At 40.9% G+C, this 25,633-nt stretch overlaps 1 protein-coding gene across 2 annotated transcripts in view; it reads right to left on the minus strand.

Moving 5' to 3' along the window:
• LOC126481303 (venom protease-like) overlaps window positions 1-24,218 on the minus strand; it is a 199,412-nt gene extending 175,194 nt beyond the window's left edge. Inside the window, exons 1-2 of one of the 2 annotated variants that reach the window (XM_050104965.1) lie at window positions 24,094-24,192; window positions 18,539-18,623 (exon numbers count right to left, since the gene is read on the minus strand). The gene's annotated coding sequence lies outside the window, so the exon portion shown is untranslated. Of the gene's footprint in view, window positions 1-18,538; window positions 18,624-24,093 lie in introns of both variants that reach the window. The other variant, XM_050104958.1, reaches the window with a different exon arrangement.
• Between the last annotated feature and the right edge of the window lie 1,415 nt (window positions 24,219-25,633).

The following is a 25,633-nucleotide window of genomic DNA, read 5'->3' on the forward strand; positions in this document are numbered from 1 at the left end:
GACAACAGCCACGAAAGCCTGCAGACTTACATATACAGGGTGGTCAGAAAATGTGTGAAATGTTTGTAGGTATTTTACAGGGCAGGTTGTACTGAGGCATAAATGTTAAGAAAAAAATTCGAAACGTTGCGCCGTTTCCGAGTTATTTAGCATTGAAGTTAGCCAATCAGATCGTCGCGCGCGTAAATTCAAGTTTCAGCTAGCGAGTCAAAGCACTCGTTGGGCAACACCGCCCCTGGTAGGCCGCTTAAATGCGAGCGCGCGACGCCCCGATTGGCTAACTTCAATGCTAAATAACTCGGAAACGGAGCAACGTATCGAATTTTTTTCTTAACATTTATGCCTCAGTACAGCCTGCCCTGTAACATCCCTACAAGCATTTCACTCATTTTCTGACCACCCTGTATATAGGAAAGTTTATTTTCACACTAATGAGTGTAATAAGTAACTTTGGATCCTGACAAATATAAATGTTAAAGAGGTTACGAATATTTGGGGCCCATTAATTTGGTATTCTGTAGGAGGTTTGATTAGCTGATTAAATATTGCAGAAAGCAAATGTATTTCACATTATTGTCGGCCACAGCTTCAGAATGCTGTACTTATTTGGCTAATATTCTCAATCTGGAAAAAAGAACAGCAAATTTTAATGGTCTTCGCGCTCGTGACAGCATAATTTTGAAATATCCTTTGTCAACTTCTAACTCATACCTCCCGCTAGTTGCACAAATATTTATGAATTTAGAATTAGATTCAATCAATCTTCGTAATGCAGCAGAACATTATGTTTGGAGTTTTTGAACACAGAGCCAGAATGATCAGGGCAAATAACTCGAATTCGTTTTCCATGTACACTTTCTGCGGAACCAGAAAAATCCGAATATTGTAGTATATATTCACTATTATTCTGAAATTGTCGATGTCTACAAATTTCATTTTTGACAATCTTGCCGTATAACGTAAGTAACCTCTCTTACGATTTTCATGACATTTACGACTCCAACAAGAAAAGACAACTGGGCTTACGAAAGACTGACCATAAACAGATGTCTGTAAAAGTTGTAATTCAGAAAAACACTTGTATTCCTTCAATTGAATTTGTATTTATCGTTGTGCGGTGGGGTTTTTCGAGAGTGAAGTATTTTGCAGCACGAAATAAATGGAAAGGTTGACTGATAAATGTAGGACAACTTTGGCTTCATTCCAAAGGTAAAACAAACACGCTTTGTCACCATCCTGCTCCACCTTGTAATCAAAGCTCCGTCACGAACGCCTCATAAAAGCTAAGAGCAACGCTTCGCTTTGTCGCTGCTCTCTTCGACCCTCGTATTGTCCATTACGGCTACAACATAAAGTACCTAAGGCAGAGAGCCTCTTAGAGCTCTTTGTTAGATTTGGAAGAGCCTTCTGTCAGTTTTGATGGGACTATCATTGTAAAACAAATAATTTTTATTTGTTTTATTTTATCTTTTTGCAGCGTAGCTTAAGAATAAAGTAAAAGAATTACAAGCCAAGATCGCTTAAATCTGTTTACTGGATAACCGGTTTCAACACACTAAAGGTGCCATCATCGGATCTGAATGTAGCTTAACATTCACATCCGATGATGGCACCTTTAGTGTGTTGAAACCGGTTATCCAGTAAACAGTATTTAAGTGAGCTTGGCTTTTGAATTATTTCTACAACAGAGTGATCGCTCCACTACGCACTATGTGTTCACTGTAAAAGAATTACGCCGAAAATTAAAATAAGATTATTAGCTTATATCCCATTGGCCTCATTCATGCATTCTTCATATGCTTGTGTTATACAATTTGTATTAACAACAACAAGAAAAATGTCTAATTAATGTTAAAGTGGTGTTTTTCCTAGCTCTTCGTGCCACGTGCGTGAGTGCTGTTTTCATAAACAGGGAGATTTAGAAGAATTTTGATTTTGGAATACTGTCATTGGTAGTTTTCACACAACCGTGGAAAGCTGCGGCTATATCGAAATCTCGTAGAGAAAATGAAAGCAGTACATTTGAAACGTGGCTATGTGTTGGAATGGCAACGCTTCAGATAAGCCATAGAGTATGAGGTGACTTCTGAATTGTGGTACGGGCAATGAAGTTAAAGTTATAGCCTTCTTAATTAAGCGAGCGCCTATTAGAATGCAACCGGATAGCAGACAGCCGGACGGCCAGAGCGGAGATAGCGTGCCGAAGGGTTATGATAACAGCGGAGCCGGGCGCGGTAAGCCAGCACGGTGACTTTGAAGAACGTAAAGGCGGAAGGACACAGAAAAGCCAGGGGTAGCTTAGAAATATGACGCAGCATCCACCAGCGGACAAAAAAAAATGGCTCTGAGCACAATGGGACTTAACTTCTGAGGTCATCAGTCCCCTAGAAATTAGAACTACTTAAACCTAACTAACCTAAGGACATTACACACATCCATGCCCGTGGCAGGATTCGAACCTGCGACCGTAGCCGTCGCGCGGCTCCAGACTGTAGCGCCTAGAACCGCTCGACCACACCGGCCGGCACAGGCGGACACCCTTTGGGGATGATGAAGATGGACTGTTCCGACCAGAAGCTGCGGAAGGGTAAAAAAGTAGTTCGTTTGAAAAAACTTTAAATTAGAGCAGAAGGCCAGAGTAAAATTTGCAGAAGAGTATAAATCAAAAGTGTTGTTGTTGTTGTGGTCTTCAGTCCTGAGACTGGTTTGATGCAGCTCTCCATGCTACTCTATCCTCTGCAAGCTTCTTCATCTCCCAGTACCTACTGCAACCTACATCCTTCTGAATCTGCTTGGTGTATTCATCTCTTGGTCTCCCTCTACGATTTTTACCCTCCACGCTGCCCTCCAATACTAAATTGGTGATCCCTTGATGCCTCAGAACATGTCCTACCAACCGATCCCTTCTTCTAGTCAAGTTTTGCCACAAACTTCTCTTCTCCCCAATCCTATTCAATACCTCCTCATCAGTTATGTGATCTACCCACCTAATCTTCAGCATTCTTCTGTAGCACCACATTTCGAAAGCTTCTATTCTCTTCTTGTCTGTGTATATGCGCAGAAAACAACAGGTAAAATGTGTCTGTTTTAATGGAAGAGATGGTGGCTGATGTCACAAGCGGTTTAGTGGGGGAGAAGGGGAGCAGAGCACACCGTTATTGAGGACTAGCGGTTTGACGGGGGAGCAGTACGGATCGCCGGCTGTTACGCTCCCGGAAGACTACAAACTAAGCTTTGCATTTTAGCTACATCTGAATAAGGCCGTGACAAAGTAACTTTCGTGCAGGTGGTGAAGTTATTTTGACTCTGAATGAATGATTATCTTAATATGTGACAATTACTGAGGCATAGACGCAAATAGTTAATAGAGCAAAGCCTATTGCGTGCAACAACAGGACAGTCAAATGGTTCAAATGGCTCTGAGCACTATGGGGCTTAACATCTGTGGTCATCAGTCCCCTAGAACTTAGAACTACTTAAACCTAACGAACCTAAGGACATAACACACATCCCGGCCCGAGGCAGGATTCGAACCTGCGACCGTAGCGGTCACGCGGTTGCAGACTGAAGCGCCTAGAACCGCTCGGCCACATCGGCCGGCCAACACGACAGTCATTGAATGCGGTAGGTCAGCTGCTGTGCTCGCTCCTGCTGTTGCAATTCTGTTTTTGTTTTCTGCCAATGATCATTATGACCAATTAGTTATGACCATGCTTATTTTTATGTGGGGTCTCAACTGTAAATAAAGACTGATTTCCGTGGCATCTGGTAATATAAAATCCTGGCCTTGTGCATTAAGCGACCCGCGTGGCAGCTGAGTGAATCAATTATTCAAAATGACAGTCACAATCACACTATTTATTTTGCCGCCAACCGGTTTCAACCCGCGATGGGGTCATCTTAAGGGTAATTTACACCATTTGGTCGCTCGCTGGAGTCGTCACCCTGCCTGTGTACGGTTGGTAACGGATAGTTACCAACGGATAGTTACCAACCGTGCATAAGCAGGGTGACGACTCCAGGGACCGCCCAAATGGTGTAAATTGCCCTGAAGATGACCCCATCGCGGGTTGAAACGGGTTGGCGACAAAATTAATAATCCGATTGTGACGTCATTATGAATAACTGATTCTAAGTAAATTAATCGCTGTTATCTCCACACAACTATGTTGTCTAAAAACCTGAGTGAATTATATTAATACGATCACAATTGGGATTAGCCTGATTGAGACAACAACCAAATGCAACCGGTGTCCGACAGAAGTCTTAAACCCACTTAGAGGAGCATATGCGTCTGACCGCTATCTGGCTAGATTCTTGTGTGCAAACTACGATTTTGCAATTTGTTTGTAATAAACCGTATCAAAGGATTTTGAGGCCAACGTGTCTCTAGAATATAATTGCTTTTATCAGAGCTGCGTTGCATTATTTAGTAGCACCGGAATTTCTCTCTAAAACTTAGTTCTACATATTTGCTAACTCCAGAACCCACAGGAAGCCGACTAACGTACGAGCGGTTGATCTGCAGGTAAGGGCAGGTAAGATTACAGATTGAGAAAATGCGGAGGCTGTCTATGCTGCCACGCACCCCTGTAAATCTACCGCTTACCGGACCAGACAGTCCAAGGGGTTCAGTTCGTTATAAGTTAGGGTTTGTTACTCCGCAGAGGGAATGTTACAAAGTGGTACATCGGCCTAGGGAATGTTACACATTCTGCATGAGGTTCCAATCGTGAAACCTATTCATCAAGTGAATTTCCTCTGACAACATTTTGATAACAAGGGGGCCATTTTTTTGTGTAACATTAATTACAGACAATAAACAGCAAACAAGAGTACAAATAAGTACAGTAATAAAGTTCTGAGTTTTAATTTTTACCTGTTATTTGGAACCCACACCAACTAAAATGTGAAATTATAAGAACATTTCAGAGTCCCTACAGTGTAAAAAGTAATACATATTTTGGTTACGAATTAATGAGAAACAGATGAATAAAAATTTTCTGTACCTCGGGTGAAATAGTATTGAAAAAAACTATTGTCAGTAAAGAGGTTCCGAAGAAATCTGATTTCGGCAAGTTGGGGCGAGTTTCATGATAATGATCCTGGAAAGTGAGAGACGTCCATCACACAACGGCAGTTACAGCTCCAGCTAACCATTGCATACATTTTATGAAAACTGTGAAGCAGCGTTCGAAGTACAGATTTGCGCCACGGCTGAATTCTCAGAATATCGAGCAAGAAATGACATGCGCTGCCGTCTCCTATCCTCGCGCTCGGAATAAATGTGTTCAACGACTCTTAATCGACAGTCACTAGGGAAGGAATCACTTCGTTTTCGTAGCGTGTCGCAAAACAGTACTAAACATTCGCGAAGTAAAACAGTTACATAAAAGTGTATGATTTGGCATATAAATGAAATAACACTAACGATCTGACTCTTAAACTTACTTCCATACTGCGTTTCACATGTATTGCAAAGTAAAGTAAGTGAAAGCAGTATGTCAGCACAGTGGAGTGATTAATTTCTCCGTGTGGTAATGCTATATATTCCAGAGGCCATACGTTTGGCATAGTCTCCATTCCTCGAAAATCAGAGTTTAACATCTTGACATAGAAATTATTAGAGACGGAGAACCGAGCTATCAGTTGGGTGCAGGGCAGAAAGGAGATTCGTAATAATTGTCTTGAATAACCGGTCTGTCATTCGCATGGAGTAATTTAGGGAACAACAAATAATGTAAATAAGGTTGCCCAAACGGTGATACGGATCCCATTCAGGAGGTACCCGAGTCCAGAGGCTGAACAATGCGTGACCTATATCCATACCAACAAGGACACTGTGGCTATGGCTATGAAAGAAGGCCTTTTTATAATGTGAAAATAATCATACTATCAGTCTAGAGCTGAAAAGTTTCGCGCTGTCGAAAATAAAATCGTGCACGCGAAGGACTCAAAATGGAAACGAAAATTATGTGAAGTGGTTAGAAGAAAAAATAAGTAGGACTGGTTTCAGATTACAAAAAATACCGTTCTTTCCTAAAGAAAGTGATGAAAAAAATCCAGAAACATTTCTATAACGCCAGAAATCAGTAACTATGTAATAAATTTACATCTGTGTGGACAGTTGTTAAAAGAGAAATAAGTACTAATTTTAAGTGCTGCATGTAGTAATGTAAACAGCCGTCTATTGGGTAACGAAATCCTGGATTTTTCGTGCCGATGTTCCAATCATAGCGCTAAGAAATAAGAGGGAGTGTAAGTCTTTTGCAATTCAAAAATTCTGGAGCGTCACTGTAAGGCGAATGCTGATGGACACGGGTTTTCAAGTTTTTCTAAGTAGCTTTCAGCTGCCACGCATTACAAAGCCTTCTTCTAGTTCCACAATCTACTGAAATCATCCAAGATATGGACCCTCCAGTTGGTTCTTGCGGCAGGACAGTACATTGCTGGAATGGATTTAATAGCTGACAGTATTCAGTAAGAATATCTTTAGCTGCAGTAGTATTAAAGGTTCTCGAGCACATGCTCTGAAACCATAATCTTGCCCATCTTGTCATACGTCAAGACTTCTCTGAAAGGACAGGAATTTTCATTTGATGAAGGGCACCTGCTGGTGTGGTGTGATAACTGTGCCCATTTGAGTTGGGACACTTGGAAGAAAGATCCGATGATTGGCGGAGGGAAGGGGTAACTGTTTTGTACGAAGAGTCCTGATCAGTGGCACTGAAATCGACCCCTATTTGATCAATACGTCAAATCACCAAGTAATGGCTCAGTAAAAGGTAAAACGCTTGAAGACGACTGCACAGGAGGAAGCGCCGTAGCAAAGGAATGAAAAAAAGCTTTTGACTACTGTCGCGGAATTTTCGAACTGCAAGAATTTCTTGTTGTGGTTGTATCTTAAGATACGACGCGGGAAATAAATATCGTATTTGAGGCAGAGAATAGTTTTGGTAAACACCATACGGTAGTAATAGCTTTTCTTCATAGCCAAGCCAGAATATGTTGCTGAGTTGGAGTAAAGTAAAAATGTTAAAAATAAAATTCAGACGCGCTGATTTCGATTTGGTGTGGCTCTTTTAACAACTTCAGCCATGCACGTTACTTTGTAAAACCAGATATATTGAGAAATGGATTGGTCAATAACTCATTGCCCAACAATAAAAATGTTTCGGGCTCAAAAATAACTTATCCTTGTGTATTTCTGCCTGCTGAATTCAAAAATCACGATAAAAATGAGTGATTAGCTCTTGCTTTGCACATAGTATGACATGTCGGTTTTTTCTCGGTCTACATTTTTAACTTAGGGCTAATTTTGTTTTTGGAGTTGTGACACGTGTTAAATGACAAAACACAACATTCTCCAGCTGCTTATGGATTATAAACATTATTATTCTTGCTGTGGCTGTGAGTTTCATGTTGTTTGCGTTGTAATTACTACACAATTTCTGGTTCCCACGGCTTCTGAAGCGTAAAATTTGTTAAATCAAAGTGCCACAAAAATGTGTAAGTTCAGTGAATAATTTTGGTTACATATGTAGTGAAATGACATTTTCGTCATAGAAATACACTCTGACGCATGTTAGGAAGACTGCCTATCAACATTATGTTGGTATGAAGGCAGATGACCGACTCTACATATATGTTGAACCTCTTGTTCAGTTGAACTAAGAAAAAGGCTGAAAAATAAAAAATTCTGTGGCTTTTTTGCTATTCCTATGTTTTGCCAGGAAGCTACTAACCATACAGATAACGGCTATTTCTACTTGATTCCACCTGCAAAGACAGGATTGAAAATGAAAAAAAAGAGGAATAGTTCAGTACCTTACTCTTCCATCTGCTATTCGACCTGTTCCACATTCAGATAGTTTCTCAGTTCCTATTCCATACCTAAAGTTGTGAGCCTGAAGCAGAAAATGAAGAGGGATGAGAACCTAACAAGGCGACCACATCCCACGAGTCTGATCTTTACGAAAAAGATGATAAACCAAGTTGTGGAACTGTCACTAATGAATATGAAGAAAGATTTCATTAGGATGTTTTTGTAATGGAATGAAGTAATGTTTGCACATTACTGCTGGTCTGTTATGTAGCGAGGCTCCAGACCTCACTTACCACATAATTCTCTTCTGACCCATCTAAGAGCCACGCATTCTGACTTCAATCTGGAACTCTTAGAACGTGACTGTCATTAAAGGAATGCCCAATGGACTTTCATTGTTGTTGGAATATGCAATTAAAATGTATCGCCTTCTCTTCATCCATTGAAATAGAATAGTTCCACCTATTGTACATCACAGAAAGCAGAGCTAAGATTTTTTCTTTGTCATATTGGTTTTTCTCAACTCGAAATTGAGCAAACATTAAATTTCTTTTTTCGTGAACAGTGTAATGCCACCGTGAAATTCCTCGTTGCTTCTTGCCCTGCAGCACTACGGCTCTGTTTCTATTACCACCCTTGGGGACTGTGCGACAAACTGTGACACGAAACATTTCACGTATTTCTCACCTAAGGTGAAACTTAATACAATTTAAACCACCGCGAGAAAAAGGGGATATACTTTGGTAGAAAAGCAAACAAAGACGTAAACAGTTAACTGGTACGTGCATGATTGTCAGACAGGTTGCTTAGCATAAGACTGATACCTGTTAGACATATGAAAGCAATACTGTGTATTGTGATATACTGCCGATGACTCGCGTCGTATTATTAGAATAGGTTTGCCATCATGCTTCTACTGTGGTAACCGGAAATCTGCTTGACTAGTCCAAAACAACATGTGCTGAAGTTCTGAAATCCGCTGTTGGTTTTACAGGGTGACTGCGGCCACTTTGAGATCCGCCCGTTCTGCGAGCACAGCGTTACGTACAGCTTGCCTGGCGCAGCTACGGCTCGCTACACGGCGACCTTCCGGCAGCGCGCGGCAGGGACGCTTTGCGGTCGCTGCTTCTCGCAACATCCTTGGGAGGCAAGTGCTATAAAGTGACTGCTGTTCTGCCACGTAGAAACTAAGAGCCATCTCTGTGCTTGCTCGAGTGTTGACATAACTGCAAATACTCCTAATAAGAGAGTCTCATTTTGTGTGCATTCCCTAATAAATTAATAATGTTTTCATAATGCGGAGCCACAGTCATAATATATTTGTTAAAAGCCATTAGACTGTCGTTTATTTACAGTGTTATATTTATACTTACACAATCATGACTTCGGCTTCAAAGTGCCATTATCAAGTGTTTTAAGTATTATAAATTGCCAAGATGACATACTGTCGTATTAAAATACACTATTAGACACATTGTCTAAGAGTCGATATTTCTGGCAGAGCCTACTGCCTTATTTCATTACTGAGCACACCAAGATTTGCTGAATGCGCTGAAAGCCATTCAGTGCGTGCTTCCAGCAGATACGTGAATTCATCTGCTGTTACTTGGCTCCTTGCAGTCACTAAGGCGATTTGAAGTCCCCTGATAAAGCAATGCTGTTTTATGCAAAGTTACCTCTTCTGGTGAGAGTAGCCAATAGAATGCGCTGCTTTTGTTGAACATCTGCTTGCGCGTCTCTATTTTGAACGACGGCACCCAAAGTTTGAAACGCTTAATAAAATTTTATTCATTTAAATAGCTGTTTAATTTGGTTCACAAGTTGACCTAAACAAACAGGTCTTCTATTTTGTTAGTTTTTAGACCAGTGTATAGCCTTTATGCGTGAGTCTTTATAGTGATCTGGCATGACCCTTGGCGTGCCACAGGGGAGTGTTTGGGACCATTGCTTTACACAATATATGTAAATGACCTAGTAGATAGTGTCGGAAGTTCCGTGCGGCTTTTCGCTGATGATGCTGTAGTACAGAGTGAAATTGCAGCATTAGAAAGTTGCAGCGAAATGCAGGAAGATCTGCAGCGGATAGGCAGTTGATGCGGGGAGTGGTAACTGACACTTAACATAGACAAATGTAATGTATTGCGAATACATAGAAAGAAGGATCCTTTATTGTATGATTATATGATAGCAGAACAAACAGTGGTAGCAGTTACTTCTGTAAAATATCTGGGAGTATGCGTGCGGAACGATTTGAAGTGGAATGATAATATAAAATTTATTGTTGGTAAGGCGGGTACCAGGTTGAGATGCATTTGGAGTGTCCTTATAACATGTAGTCCATCAACAAAGGAACTGGCTTACAAAACACCCGTTCGACCTATACTTGAGTATTGCTCATCAGTGTGGGCTCCGTACCAGGTCGGGTTGACGGAGGAGATAGAGAAGATCCAAAGAAGAGCGGCGCGTTTCGTCACAGGCTTATTTGGTTAGCGTGATAGCGTTACTGAGATGTGTAGCAAACTCAAGTGGCAGACTCTGCAAGAGAGGCGCTCTGTATCGCGGTGTAGCTTGCTGTCCAGGTTTCGAGAGGGTGCGTTTCTGGATGAGGTATCGAATATTTTGCTTCCCCCTACTTATACCACCCGATGAGATCACGAATGTAAAATTAGAGAGATTCGAGCGCGCACGGTGGCTTTCCGGCAATCGTCCTTCCCGCGAACCATACGCGACTGGAACAGGAAAGGGAGGTAATGACAGTGGTACATAAAGTGCCCTCCGCCACACACCGTTGGGTGGCTTGCGGATTATAAATGTAGATGTAGGAGTTGTTAGCTGAATCAAAACAAAAAATAATGTTGAAAACTGATTTTGATCTCCTATTCACATGTTGAAAGTTGCACTTTCATTATACTGACGGAAAAATACACGGGTGTCCGTTTAAAAGGAGTTAGTGTAGGAAGAATTTTAGTATTTGAATAAGCTTTTTTTTAGGCGTTGGAAGTAGGAGAATATTTATTTAGAATACTCACTTTAAAATATTTTTTGTACGATGCCATTGCCTTTCTTTCCTCGGGCACAGGCTGATTTTTTCTGCATTTTTTGCAGTTATAACGAAGAAATTAAAATAGCGATAGTGGCCGACGAACACTCCCATCAGATGGTCAGTTGATAGCGTAGTACGTGACAGCTCCTCTATATATGAAAAGTTTACGTTAGGAAATGCAGAATAAAGTATACTAGTACGATTTTTCGAACATGCAGATGTATTTTGTATCGAACACTTAACAGCCGATCGTCGACCTGAGCGCTAAGGCTACCATGGAACAGTAATAACGGGTTTTACTATACTTATTTGCGGTACAGTACTTTTTTATTTTTATTTTCTCCTCGTAGCTAGAACTGAAAGAAGCGCCACACGCCCTTTAAAATCGAAAGGTTATGCGGTCAATAATTGGACAAATCGGTGGAACGTAACGCGAAATAATTGCTAAAGGTTGTATGGGGCATATTGTTGCAGAAATGCAACAGAACCTGCTCCTTGGATTTTTAGACTTTCATCGAGGCACGGTCAACTTTTACATAACTGAAACAATATAACTTTAATTCAACGACAGAATTACAAATTCATTAGGATAATCAGTTGTGTGACCAAGTGAAAGAGTGATAAACGTATTAATTCTCAGCGACTAAGTCTTGATAACCAAAAACGGAAGTACATACTACCAGTGTTAACGTTCCACAATAAGATTTACTTTAGATTGTCTTGTGAACTATCTTTCAGCTTTCTAGACCGTCATCGGACAACTTGAGTTGTTCATGGCTGGATATAAAATAAATATAACTATGATACATTAGTATTGTGTAGTACTTCAGTGTTTAATATCTCTGTCTTCTTCCAAGTACCGACGGAATATACCATAAATGTGGGCCTTGACTTCTGAAACTTAGACAATGATAAGGGCAAATCAGTATCTTGTGAAATCGAGATAACTTTTGATTTGGGGACGCCTTGATTGAAAATCTACTTTTTCTGCTTTTATTCTACCCGAGAATTCTTGTGTGTCCGTGATACGAGGTTTCTTATGTTCATTTCTTATCTTTCACACTAAGCGCCTCTGATTTACCATTTCGTGTTAGAAGATAAAACTCAGAAGGCAAATAGTTCAAACGGCTCTAAGCACTATGGGACTTAACGTCTGAGGTCATCATTCCCCTAAACTTAGAATTACTTAAACCTAACGATCCTAAGGACATCACATATCCATGCCCGAGGCAGGATTCGAACCTGCGACCATAGCAGCAGTGTGGTTTCGGACTGAAGCGCCTAGAACCGCTCGGCCACAGAGGTCGGCTCAGAGGGCAATTTTGAATTATAAACTTATTTGTAGTTAATGACTTGTAATAATCCCAACTATCTATCTTAATTCTACGGCTGTGTGGTAAAAGAAAAGCTCTTCTTAATTTTACTATCGGCATCTCACTGTGAGTGGAATTTGAATTTAAAGAATTAAACATACAATGTCAGATCTTCTAATACAGATGATTGATTAGGAATTTAAAAAAAAATACAGCTGTTCGTTAATTAGGGAGCTCCCTGCTATTCAGAAACTCAGCAGGAAGGCTGCTTCATACAAATTGATTAATGAGACCTTTTTAAGCAATTTTTCACAGACAAATTATGTGTGGGGGTGCTCTTCGCTTTTACTGTGTTTCCTTGTCGGTAGTACAGTTCTCAAACTTTAGTGCCTGATATTACGATAATAATTTATTGCGATTCTACCAAGAGAGTTATACTGTACAGATGACTAGTCAATGAAATTTGACATTCGAAATTGAAAATAGAACTATGGTGTGGAAGTTTAAGATGTAGAAAGCTATATTTGTTGGGTATATGATATTCTCAAACATCTGTTTTATTATATTTCGTTAGAAACTACGTTCAGATTATATAAATTGTCTCAGAATTGTCCACATTTCATAAAACTAGAGTAACAAATCTGAAGCACATAAGAGCTTTTATTCTAAACTCACATAAATTCTTATTATTACTCTGCAAAGGAACGCTCAGAAACTGATGAATGATCAGAGAGTTTCCGTTCTTCTTCGCATGGATTTAATTTGAAGCTGACGTTTGATTCTACAACTATACTAGCTACAGTACAGTATGTAATTGATGAAGTCATCGACTAGCTTGTAAGGAAAAGGAGCAACATCGTTGGGTCACTACGCCATCAGACTGTTCTTATGTACTGAACAGTTACAACTGTGCGAGTCTGCGAGTCCGAGGGGATGGGATCTCACTGGGTTATTAACACCACACTCCTCCCCCACAAACAGCCGCCCCCCAAAGATATCCAGATTCTTGCTAGGGTGCCGCAACGATAAAGATAACCGTACAGTAGATGCAAGCACGACGGCGGGATGGGTATGTGTGAGAAGCCAGGTTAACGCGTGGTTCCTGAAGAGGATCAGCAGAATTTTTAGTAGGTGCAGGGGCAACAGACTGACCCATCTGGGCTTGTAACATTAACCAACATGGACTCGCTGTGATGTTACTGAAAACGGCTGCAAGCAAAACGAAATTTTTTTCCCGAGGACATGTGGCTCCACTTTTTGGCTTAATGATGATGGCATTCCCTTCCATAAAATATTTCTAAGGTAAAAGAGTCGCCCATTAGAAACTCCAACAGTGTAATACTCAGGAGGATGTCGTCATCGAGTAAAACCGAATTGGAATTCTAATGGTTGGAAAGTGGAGCGTTTAGATTCCTTAATCGGGAAGACAGCTTAGAGAATTTAAAAACGGAAATTTGCAACAGAGACTTCACAGATCGACGATCGGCAGTTAATAAGTGGGAATTTTCGATACAAAATACATGTATATGTTTGAAAACTCCTGCTATTTTAATTCATTTTGTATTTTCTAACGTTTAAGTTAGACGCAGTAGGAATTAGCGAAGTGTGGTGACATATAAAACAAGACTTCTGGTCATCTCATTACAGGGTTATCAATACAAAATCATATAGATGTAATACAGGATTAGACCTAATAATGGGTAGGAAAATGAGAATGCAAGTAAACTATTGCGAACAGCTTATTAAATGCATTACTGTAACCAAAACAGACACGAAGCCGACACCCATCACTGTAGTACAAGATTATATACCAATTAGCTCTGCAAATAACGAAGAGATTGAAGGAATGTACGACGATATATAAAGGAAAATGTGCAGACAGATAAGGGAGAACAAAATTTAATTGTGGTTGGTGAGTGGAATTCAGTCTGGAGAAAAGAAAATGATGGATAAATAGTACGAGAACATGAACTGTGGGAAAGGAATGAAAGAGGAAGCTGCAAGGTAGAATTTTCAACAGTTCATAGTTTAATCATCGGCAACACGTTCTATAAGAATCGTGAAAATTGGTAGTAGATATGGTAAACACCTGAGTACTGTGAAATGTTTCAGATTGACTATATAATGATAAGACACAGACTTCGAAAGCAAATTTTAAACTGTAAGACATTTCCAGGGGTATATGTGGACTCTGACGATAATTCAGTGGTTCTGAATTGCAGATTAAAACTGAAGAAATTAAGAAGATGGGACATGAGTAAATTGAAGGAACCAAAGGTTGCTGCGAGTTTCAGCGACGGTGTTAGAGGACTTTCAATCAAGTGATTTCAGCCATCTAAAAACGAAATTAACAGAAAGTGCAAAGCAGCTAATCAGGAGTGGTTCGATGATAGATGCAAGGTCTTAGAAGCACGCATATCTAGGAAAAAGATAGATTCTGTCTATAGAAAAATTAAAGAAACATTTGGATAAAAGAGAATCAGTTGTACGAATATTAAGAGCTCAGGCGTCAAGGTAGGTATAAAGCAAAGAAGTGAAGTCTGAAAGGTTGAAGGAATGTATAAAGGCCCTATAAGGGGGAGTAAAACTAGAGGACAGTATTACAAGAAGAGAAGAGGAATAGAAGATGAGATGGGAGAAGTGATACTGCGAGGAGAATTTGACAAAGCACTGAAAAACTTAAGTGGAAACATGGCTCCTGGAGCAGACAACATTCTATAAGAATTACTGAGATGCTTGGGAGAGCCAGCCATGATAAAATTAGTCCACCTAGTGTACAAATACCATCAGGTTTCAGTAAGAATGTAATAATTCCAATTCCAAAGGAGTTTGATACTACCAAGTATGAAATAAGTTTTAATAAGTTGTGGTTACAAAATAGTGAAACAAATTATTTACAGAAAAATGGAGAACCTGGTAGAAGCCTACCTTGTGGAAGATGAGTTTACGTTGCAAGAGACGTAGGGACAAGCGAGGCAACACTAACCCTACGATTTATCTTAGAAGATAGGTTGAAGAAAGGCAAACCTACGATTATAGTATTTGTATATTAAGAGAAACCTTTTGCCATTGTCGACTGGACTACACTCTTTGACATTTTGATGGAAGAAGGGATAAAACACAAGGGCCATCCGTTAATTACAAACTGTACGCAAATCAGACTGCAGTTATTAGAGTCAGAGAACATGAACGGGAACCCCTTTTTTGAGAAAGGAATGAGACATGGTTGTAGCCTAACCCCTATATTAATCAGCCAGCTCATCTAACAAGCTGTGAAAGAAACCAATGAGAAATTTGGAATGGGAATTAAAGTTCAGGGAGAAGAAATAAAAACTTTGAGGTTTACTGATAACATTGTAATTTTGTCAGAGACGGCAAAGGGCTTGAACGCTATTTGGGTAGCAAAGTAATAGACGGTGACCAAAACAGAGAGAGTATATAAAATGCAGAGTGGCAATAGCAAGAAAAGAATTTCTGAAAAAGAGCAATCTGTACACATGCAATTTCAGTTTAAGAATTAGAAAACCTTTTCTGGAGATGTGTGGAGTATATCTTACGTGGAGATGAATCCTGGACGATAAGCAATTGAAACTAAAAGATAACAGAAGCTTCTGAAATGCGATGCAAGGGAAGAATGTTGAAGATTAGACGGGTAGTTCGAATAAGAAATGAGAAAGCAGTTAATAAAATTGTGGAACAAGAAATTTGACACAAATTGATGAAAAAAAGGAATCAGTTGATAGGACACACCCTGAGCCATGAAGGAGTTGTCAGTTTGGTAATCGAAGGAAGTGGGGAAGGGGGGAGTAAAAATTGTAGAGGGAGACCAGTGCTTGAGTACTGAAATCAGGTTCAAATGTACGCAGATTGCGGTAGTTATGCAGGGATGAAGAGGCTTGCATAGGATAGACTAGCATGGGGTGCTGCATCAAACCAGCCATCACTCTGAAGACAACAACAACAACAATTTTCAGTTGGTTGCCGGATGGTTAACCAACATGCCTGTGCTTGTGTCCTGTCCGCCTGTGGAGAACATTTCAATCGGGTAATGGTATACATTCACAGGCTGACTGCTGCCGACAGTACATCCGAAACGGTTAGTAAGTAAAAGCATAAAACTATGGGAAGTTGAATAAAGCAAGATAGGAAGGGAAAGATCCTTTACTAAGAAAAAAGAAATTACGGGATGATTGAGTTTCCCGACCGGAAGAGGAAACAATTGAAAAAAACTGCATTCGCCACCTCAGACATTGTCTGCAGATCTGTGCTGACAGGCGTAATATTGATGAAAGTGAGTTCATAGTTGGGTTTTATGTCGTGAAAATAATCATGTTGTCGAAACTGTGAGACTTCATTGCTATGACAATTCTTAAGTCGAATGCGTGACACATGAACTTCTCAAATTTTCGAACCAATGCTTTTAATATCACTCATTTTACTGAACTGTAATTCATTGTAGTAACGCTAAAGCAACGTTCTGAACACTAATACAAACAAATTATTATTAATATATTTAAACATTTTATGTATTATATAATTATTATTTATATACTAGGCAACAACGGTACGTCAAAAGTGGTGGTGACGGGTGTTATATTTGGCTTCCGCGGGCGCGGCAGGGAAAAGTCTACATTAAGCACGTTTTTGTATCAACGCAGATATTTGCTGAGGTCCCATCTCGCTGGAACCACGGATTGACGCGCGCAGTAATAACGATGTGCCAAACAGTTCCAAAAATTTAGTACGCAGAAACTGATAATAAACTACATTGCATATGTTTAGTGGTAGAAATACAGGTCTTAAAATATGGTTCCACAGTTTTCACAACCAAGATTTCAGAGGAAATCTTCGCTGGCGAAATTTAACAGTAATCGCGTGGAAAACGGAATTTGAGTAAGTAAATATTACATCAGTTCCATACGAGGTTAAAATTGTGTGGTCCTCGTTCCTGCACCTTCTGATGGTCGTACACATCAGATTGTACTCTTTAATACTAGCTACACGACTACTTCATCTGTACTCCTAGTATTTGGTACAGCCTGCATACTTGCTGAAGATTCATAACGAAAAATTTTCATCACTGCATCCTTAAAACTCCTTGTCCATACCGCACGCTTGCCGTCGTCTACGTGCGCACAGCAATGACTCACTGTTCCTCGAAAGCGCATATGCAGTGCAACAAAGGGTACTTTGGTATGAATCTCTCCTGTTGGAAACCGATGCTCGAAATTACGATGCAAATCCCTTGCCGTTGTCCTTCTCCTCACTGTAATGCAAACTGTTGTCAGTGAGCTCAAACAGTACGTAGTAGTCAACATTGGATCCAGAACTTCACATATAAACACTAACAGCACCTGGTAAGCCACACGAAAGTGTTAGAAGGAGAACAAATGCAACAACTGCGAACTGAAACATAACTCACGAAAGACTGCTTAAAATGATACTATCCTTAACAAACAAAACAAAAACTTCCTCTCAATGCGTCGCAGAGTCTAAATTTATTTGGCCATGTTTCCATGCTGCGGCAGTAGCGAGTAATCGCATCAGTGCGCCCTAATTTACCCACGAAAAGCAAAGCCCAGCTTGAGTTGGACAAGGACAGAGTTGGCCTCAGTCATCAGCTCTGTGCCGAACATAGCAATAAACACCGCCTTAATACCGGAAAGGAAACTTTTTCCAGGAGCAAAAAAACAAAAGTTAGGCATGGAATCTCGAACATCTTCTAACCTACGTCATACACACAAAGAACCCACATTGGGAGACTGGCTCAATAACCTGCTTCAACAACACAGGGTAGAGCAAAATAAAATCGGCCAGAAGTATGGGAAGACATTCCAGAAATAGCTTAAGATTGCACTTTCGGCACCATAATCAGGACTCATACAAAAACATGGGGTCAAATTATGTTTTAGATTCTTGAAGATATTTAATTTTAACATTTTTTATTTTCAATAAGTGTGTTAGTTTTCAATAATACTTTTAGTTTCAAAATTTTATTTTTCAATGAAAAAAGTGGTCTAGAGATGGCGCCTTTGAGTACTGAACCCTAGATCCTGGGTCCCAATGCTCGATTCCATTTATTGCTTGCATTCTGAAAAAAAATTGTTAGCTACGACCAGCAAGGATTTCCAGTATAAGAAGTAACCTTCATCCTTCCAAAAGCCTTGTCAAAAGTGGGCATAGGGGATCCTGACAAACTGGAAGAATCAGCGATTATCAATAGCATGGGGATGCAGAGGGTAATGGAAACAATTGCATTAAGGACAGATAGTGTGTTTCCACAGGATATGTAAACCTCTAAAATAGTCCCACGATAACTAGTTCCTCTGCAAAAACTTTCAGTGATAAACCAGTCACCTGTTCGGATATCCGGGTGGAAACTGCTGAGGAGAACGAAAAACTAAGCCAACGTTCTACGAAGAGGAGCGTGGAATGTTGGAATCTGAAAAGACAGAAAAGTAGGCTGACTTTAGACTTACAGGGATTAGTACAGTGTAAAGGAAAACAAATAGAGATTTCTGGTAAGATGATTATGGCGCACTAAAGACTGCTTCAACTAATGAGGTGTCGGCATTCTTACGAACGGGAAAATTGGGGAGCAAACATAATAACAGAATTATTATTCTAATGAATGAAACTAAGCCAAAATCAACTACAATTTTGCAGATTTACATGTCCATGTCACAAGATGATGAGAAAGTAGAGATAATACACTGAAGAGCCAAAAAAACTGGTACCCCTGCCTAATATCGTGTAGCGTTCCCACGAGTACGCAGAAGTGCCGCAACACGACGTGGCATGAACTCGACTAATGTCTGAGTTAGAGCTGGAGGGAACTGACACCATGAATCACGCAGGGCTGTTCATAAATCCGTAAGAGTACGAGGGGATGGAGATCTTTTCTGGACAGCACGTTGCAAGGCATCCCAGATATGCTCAATAATGTACATGTCTGGGGAGTTTGGTGGCCAGCGGAAGTGTTTAAACTCAGAAGAGTGTTCGTGGAGCCATTCTGTAGCAATTCTGTGCTTGTGGGGTGTCGCATTGCTCTGCTGGAATTGTCCAAGTTCGTCGGAATGCACGATGGACATGAATGGATCAGGTGATCAGACAGGATGCTTACGTACGTGTCACCTGTCAAGTCCTATCTAGAGGTATCAGGGGTCCCATATCACTCCTACTCCCAACACCATTACAGAGCCTCCATCAGCTTGAACAGTCCCCTGCTGACATGCAGGGTCCGTGGATTCATGAGATTTTGTCTATACCCGTACACGTCCATCTGCTCGATACAATTTGAAACGGGACTCGTCCGAAAATATAACATGTTTCCAATCATCAACAGTCCAACGTCGGTGCTCAAAGGTCCAGGCGAGGCGTAAAGCTTTGTGTCGTGCAGTCATCAAGGGTACACAACTGGGCCTTCGGCTCCGAAAGCCCAAATCGACGACATTTCGTTGAATGGTTGGCACGCTGACACTTGGTGATGGCCCAGCACTGAAATATGCAGCAATTTTTGGAAGGGTTGTACTTCCGTCACGTTGAACGATTCTCTTCAGTCGTCGTTGGTCCCGTTCTTGCAGGATCTTTTTCCTGCCGCAGCGATGTCGGAGATTTGATGTTTTACCGGATTCCTGGTACTCATGGTACACTTGTGAAATGGTCGTACGGGAAAATCCCCACTTCATCGCTACCTCGGAGATGCCGTGTACCATCGTTCGTGCGCCGACAATAACACCACGTTCAAGCTCACTTAATTCTTGATAACAGGCCACTGTAGCAGCAGTAGCCGATCTAAAAATTGCACCACACACGTTTTCTTATAAAGGCGTTGTCGACCGCAGTGCCATTTTCTGCCTGTTTACATATCTCGGTATTTGAATACCCGTGTGGATACCAGTTTCTTTGGCGCTTCAGTGTATATGAGCAAATATAAGAATTGATAAACTGTGTGGATTAGGAAGACAATTTGATAGCGCTGAACGACTGGAACGCTGTTATATGGGAGAGTAACAATAGAATATTGGTTGGGGGAAAGGAATGAGAGAGGAGAGACACTTCTAGAATTCTGCTTTATGTTTTAACTAGTTGTAACGAACACGATCTCCCAAACGGAAAAGAGAAGAAGATGTACTTGGAGAGGATCATAGGGAGTTATCAACTGGAGTATATCATGGTTACACAAAGATTTAAAAATCATACTCTGGACTGCAAAACAGACCTAGGTGAGGATGTAGACCACAACCTAGTAGTGATTAACGTTAGATAAAAGTTCAAGAGGATAAATCAAAAGAGTATCCTTTGAACTGGAGTACTGAATAGCTAGGATATAGTGACCAACGGCCTCGCCGCGTTAGTAATGTCGCTTCCCGTCATATCACCGAAGATAAACGCTTTTGGGCGTGGCTACTACTTGGAGGGTTACCATTCGCGTCTGCCGAGCGTTCTTGACGAGCAGGGTGCACCCAGCCCTCGTGATGCCAATTGAAGAGGTCCTTGAATGAGAAGCAGCGGCTCACGAAAACTGACAACAACCGGGTAGCGATGTGCTGATCGCACGCCCCTCCATATCTGCACCCAGTGATGCCTGTCGGATGAGGATGATACGGCGGACGGTCGGTACCGTTGGATCTTCCGAGGCCTCTTCAGACGGAATTAGGATAGAGTGAGACGAAGGGAAAATTCTCCGAGGCAATGACCATTGGCCCAATAAAAAGTGACTAACTAGCTAAGAAGAAGATGAATGGAAAATAATAAAGAAAGAAATAAGTAAGGCAGGTTGGGATACGGTAAATGTAGCGAAATCAAAGGTGAAGAAGCTAGGAACGACTCAGTAAGTCCTTGTGCTTATTAATGGAAGGAGAAAATGTAGTAATCTTAAGAATGAGCTTAAAAGACTTAGGGATAAAACTAACAGGAACTCAAATGTTATATGAGAGTTAAAAAGAGAAACGTAAAGTCACTAATAAATATATATTTTTAGCGAAAGTTGACACGGCGTGCATGAAGGCTAAACGTAACTTCACTGAACTAATAAAGATGTTAAGCTACGAGATACTGATGAAAAATCTCTATTAAATGTACAGGATAGGTCAGGCAAATGGCAGCAATACATAGATGAACCGTACAATGGAGGGCTACTATGCCGCAGGAAGAAGAGGACGAAATGTATCTAGCAACGCGACTAGAGCTTGGCTGTGAGGAACTGAGCTCAAAAGGTTATTTGCGTTGGTCAGAAAAGTCTACGAAACGGGTGACCTACCATCACATTTCCACGACATCATCATCATCATCCTATTAAAAAGAAAGGAAGTACTGACAAAGGTGAAAACTATAGCACGATTAATCTCGCCTTTGACACTTCTAAACTGCAGACCACAATAATATGCAAAACAATTGAAATAAAAACTGAAGACCTGCTGGACGAAGATCAGTTTGGTTTGAAATGGAAAAGGTACCAGAGAAACAATTGTGATGTGCTTAGTGACGCCAGGCAGACTGACAAATAAAAAAACTATGGAAAAATCGGTCAATTGCTTTATGAAGTGATTTGTCTAAATGTAAGAAAAAAACAGATTAGAGAAACATTTGAAGCATCTCATTTGCTGTATATTATTTGGAGCATCATTCAAAATGGCATTCAATGTTTCTCTAATCTATTATATTTCTTACTTTTGAACAACCCATGTGACAAAACATTTGACCGATTCTTTTTCGAAGTTTTTATTATTTTCAAGTTTATTTTGAAAGCATGATATTATTGACACCTCATTTACTTTCCTAGCGTCTTCTGTCCTCGAAATGTCTCTAATGTAGCACACGATTATTAGGAAACCATTCTACAGGTAAATATCAATTTAAAACGCCAAATACGTAGGCCTCGAAGAGATGAATTTTTTGACGATCCATCTTTTCTTGAGATATTTCAATTTTCGCTTAAATCAATAATAACATTTCTCTTAATTACCATATTACTTTCAAGCAATTAATTTATTTTTCAAAATTGTACCTCACGCTGGTCAACTCGATACCCAATTTATCTATTTCCCACTCTACGTTTGACTATGAAAATTCGGACAAAAACCTATAATGTAATTTATAGTAAGTCCTGACCAGCAAACAGGATGTTTTCATATCACACGTGGACCTAGAGAAAGCTTCTTAATATTGTCCGCAAGGTCATTAATATACAACTTTAACAGCAAGCATCCTAACATATTTCCCTGGAGCACACCCGAATTTACATCTACATCTGATGATGACTCTTTCCGTCGAAGATAACATGCTGCATCCCACTAAAAAAAAAAAAAAAAAAAAAAAAAAAAAAAAAAAAAAAAAAAATACTCAGTCCAGTAGTAAATTTCGCTTGATACCCGATATGAGCGTACTTTTGAGAAGAAGTGTAGATGTGGTTCTGAATCAAATGTTTTTCGATAATAAAGGAATACTGCATCTGTCTGGCTGCCTTGATCCAAAGCTTTCAGAATGTCACGTGAGAAAAGTGTGAGCTGGGTGCGCATGACGGATGTTCTCGGAATCCGTGCTGGATCGCATGGATGAGGCCATTCTGTTTGTTCGAAAAAGCAATGAAGATATCAGAAGTAGATTAGTATAGGGAAAGAAAGCTTTCTTCAGCCGAAGAGCTGTGCTCGTATGAGGAAGGAGTTGCTGAAAGTTCATGTCTGGAGCTCAGCACTGCATTTTCTGGGCCGTCGTGAATGCGGAAGAGAAGAAACTGTGAGCCTCTGCAATGTGGTGCTATCGAAGAATGTTCACAATTATGTGGAGAGATAAAGTACGAAATGAAGAATTACAACAAAGAATAGACGAGTGAAGAAGTGTCTGGAAGAAACGAGCCATAATAAGGGACAGATTGCTGGGACATACGCTGTAACATTCAGGCATAGTTAAGTTGGCGTTGGATGGAGTAGTAGAAGGCAAGTGGGTACAGGCAAAGACTAGACTGTTCTAAACAAACTATATAAGATTTTGAGAATAGTGGTTAGGTAGAGATTAAAAGATGAGCATAAAAAAGGAAAGATTGAGTCCATCATGAAACCAGGCGAAAGAAGAACGACTTAAAAAAGGTACAAATAAAAAAGGACATCTAGTGTATGCAAACCGTAGTGTGTAGATCGTCAGTGATATTTCTATCAGTTACTGGTTTCTCTAGTCCCAAAGACCAAGAAATAGTCTAGAACTGGGTTGAGTAACAAACAACTACCACAGTGAAATCCATACCGTACCAGTGTTCACAGGACATTTTCCTTTAGAGTGTATTTGATAGTTACTCTTAGTCCGTCACTTACTGTCTGTGAAAACATTGTACATCTTGCGCTCATTGTAGCATTGTGCAAAAGGGTTCTGTAGGTTACCCTAAAAAAGTTATACAAGACCTCCGTCCAGTGCCTGACCTGCCCGTTCTCAACGATCTGCGGAGGAAAATTCTTACTATCTTCACCGTAAACTGTAACTTTACCAAACACAGTAAGGCAATAATTAACAAGCACAAAAAAAAAAAAAAAGGTCACCTGAATACACAAATACAGCGACCTGATGACGAGAGAATACGCACACAAAAGTACCAACGGTTTTGAATAACTTAATCATAAGTATAGTGACTGGTAGCGATTTCGTAAAACGAGTATTAAAATGGTTAACAATTATTCAGCACGAAAGGGTTATGGAAACAAACTCATGACGTTGCGTAGTCTCCCATTATGCTGTTTTACGTGATATAAAATTAAGATACACTCGGACTCGTCAGGCTAAATAGTATAAATATGTCTTTTGTCGTTGAATTGTAGCACCTAAGATAGTGTATAAACACACAAAACTCCTCGCAAGAATGGTAACTTATCCTGAAGGCGAACCACATCAATGAGAACTTTATCAAAGCAAATTGTACGCACCACGGAGGGAGTGCTGCAGCTGGTGAGACCGTGCAAAGCAGACGCAGGACACGCACTGGGACCTCCAGAGACGTCGCAGCTGCCGCGACGTCCGACCGCGTCTGCGCGTGCGCCGCTGCCGGCGACTGGCCCAACCGGGGCTGACGTCAGCGGTCAGCCTTCGGGAGGCGGCGACGGCTTCTGCGGGTCACCGAGGAGGCGGAACTCCCCGCCGCCGGAGCAGCGGCCAGGTTGCGTTTCCTGCCCTCGGGGCAGCCCGCCGAGTCAGTTATGACCATCCGGCACAGCAGCTAGGCGTTAGAGAATCAGGTGCTCTCAGGTCTTCTGGGCATTTGGAGTAGTGTTGTCAGCAGTACTGTACGTCAAAGGTCGCGAGGGACTAGCAAGGAGAAGATGATAGAGGTGGTCCTACAGGTATTCAGCTACTTGAAGTTCTGGGAAATCTGGGTCCGTAGGTGGTACTTTGAAGTCTTTATTGTGCTCTTCCTGCCAGTGCGGACAGTTGTAGCAGCGTAGCCGGTCGCTGTGGCCGAGCGGTTCTAGGCGCTTCAGTCCGGCACCGCGCTGCTGCTGCGGTCGCCGGTTCGATCCTGCCTCGGGCATGGATGTGTGTGATGTCCTTAGATTAGCTAGGTTTAAGTAGTTGTAAGTCTAGGGGACTGATGACCTCAGATGAAAAGCCCCATAGTGCTTAGAGCCATTTGAACCATTTTTGTAGCAGCGTAAAATGGTTCAAATGGCTCTGAGCACTATGCAACTTAACATCTATGATCATCAGTCCCCTAGAACTTCGAACTACTTAAACCTAACTAACCTAAGGACATCACACATATCCATGCCCGAGGCAGGATTCGAACCTGCGACCGTAGCGGTCACGCAGTTCCAAACTGAAGCGCCTAGAACCTCGTAGCAGGGTAAGAAGACCCATCATACTGGTGTAATAATTCGTTTTCCCAGGAAATATTTCATGTACTGGAGGACGAGATCTCCGAGGGTGGATTCACGACTAAATCAATGAAGAAGCCTTTCTTTCAAATCTATTACTGGGACCTAGGAAAGGGCACAAATACTTAAGTCCGTCCGTAACAGTGCTCCCATTCAGTAGATAATAATTCTTTTCCAATTATGTATGCCGAATACTGTGACGTCCAATCGTTCAACAAGGCAGAAAATGTCACATCGATTCGATACTGTGATCAAATTCCAGTGGTTTTCTTCTATTCTGTATCGTTACCACGGGCTAGGTGCCACCCTGTCCAGAATTGCATATGCAGCCCCCTCCAATAGACTACCGTGTCAGACATGAGACTGCCTGCTCCTCGGTGTATGTGACTTGCAAGCTTTTGGACTCAGAAAATCGGTTAACATTCATGTGCGTTGGTAATTAACCTACACTTCATAAGTGGTTGTTTAGTGACAGTTTAGGTCATAAATGACGTCATTTCCAGTCATGCTGCATTCACACACTCACTGTCCTTCACATTTCCTGTAAAACTCATGCGGAAAAATCGATTGGTTTGCGCATAATCTACTTTTCCTT

The sequence above is a fragment of the Schistocerca serialis genome, chromosome 1 (assembly GCF_023864345.2).
Source record: "Schistocerca serialis cubense isolate TAMUIC-IGC-003099 chromosome 1, iqSchSeri2.2, whole genome shotgun sequence".
In the NCBI taxonomy this organism is placed as follows: domain Eukaryota; kingdom Metazoa; phylum Arthropoda; class Insecta; order Orthoptera; family Acrididae; genus Schistocerca; species Schistocerca serialis.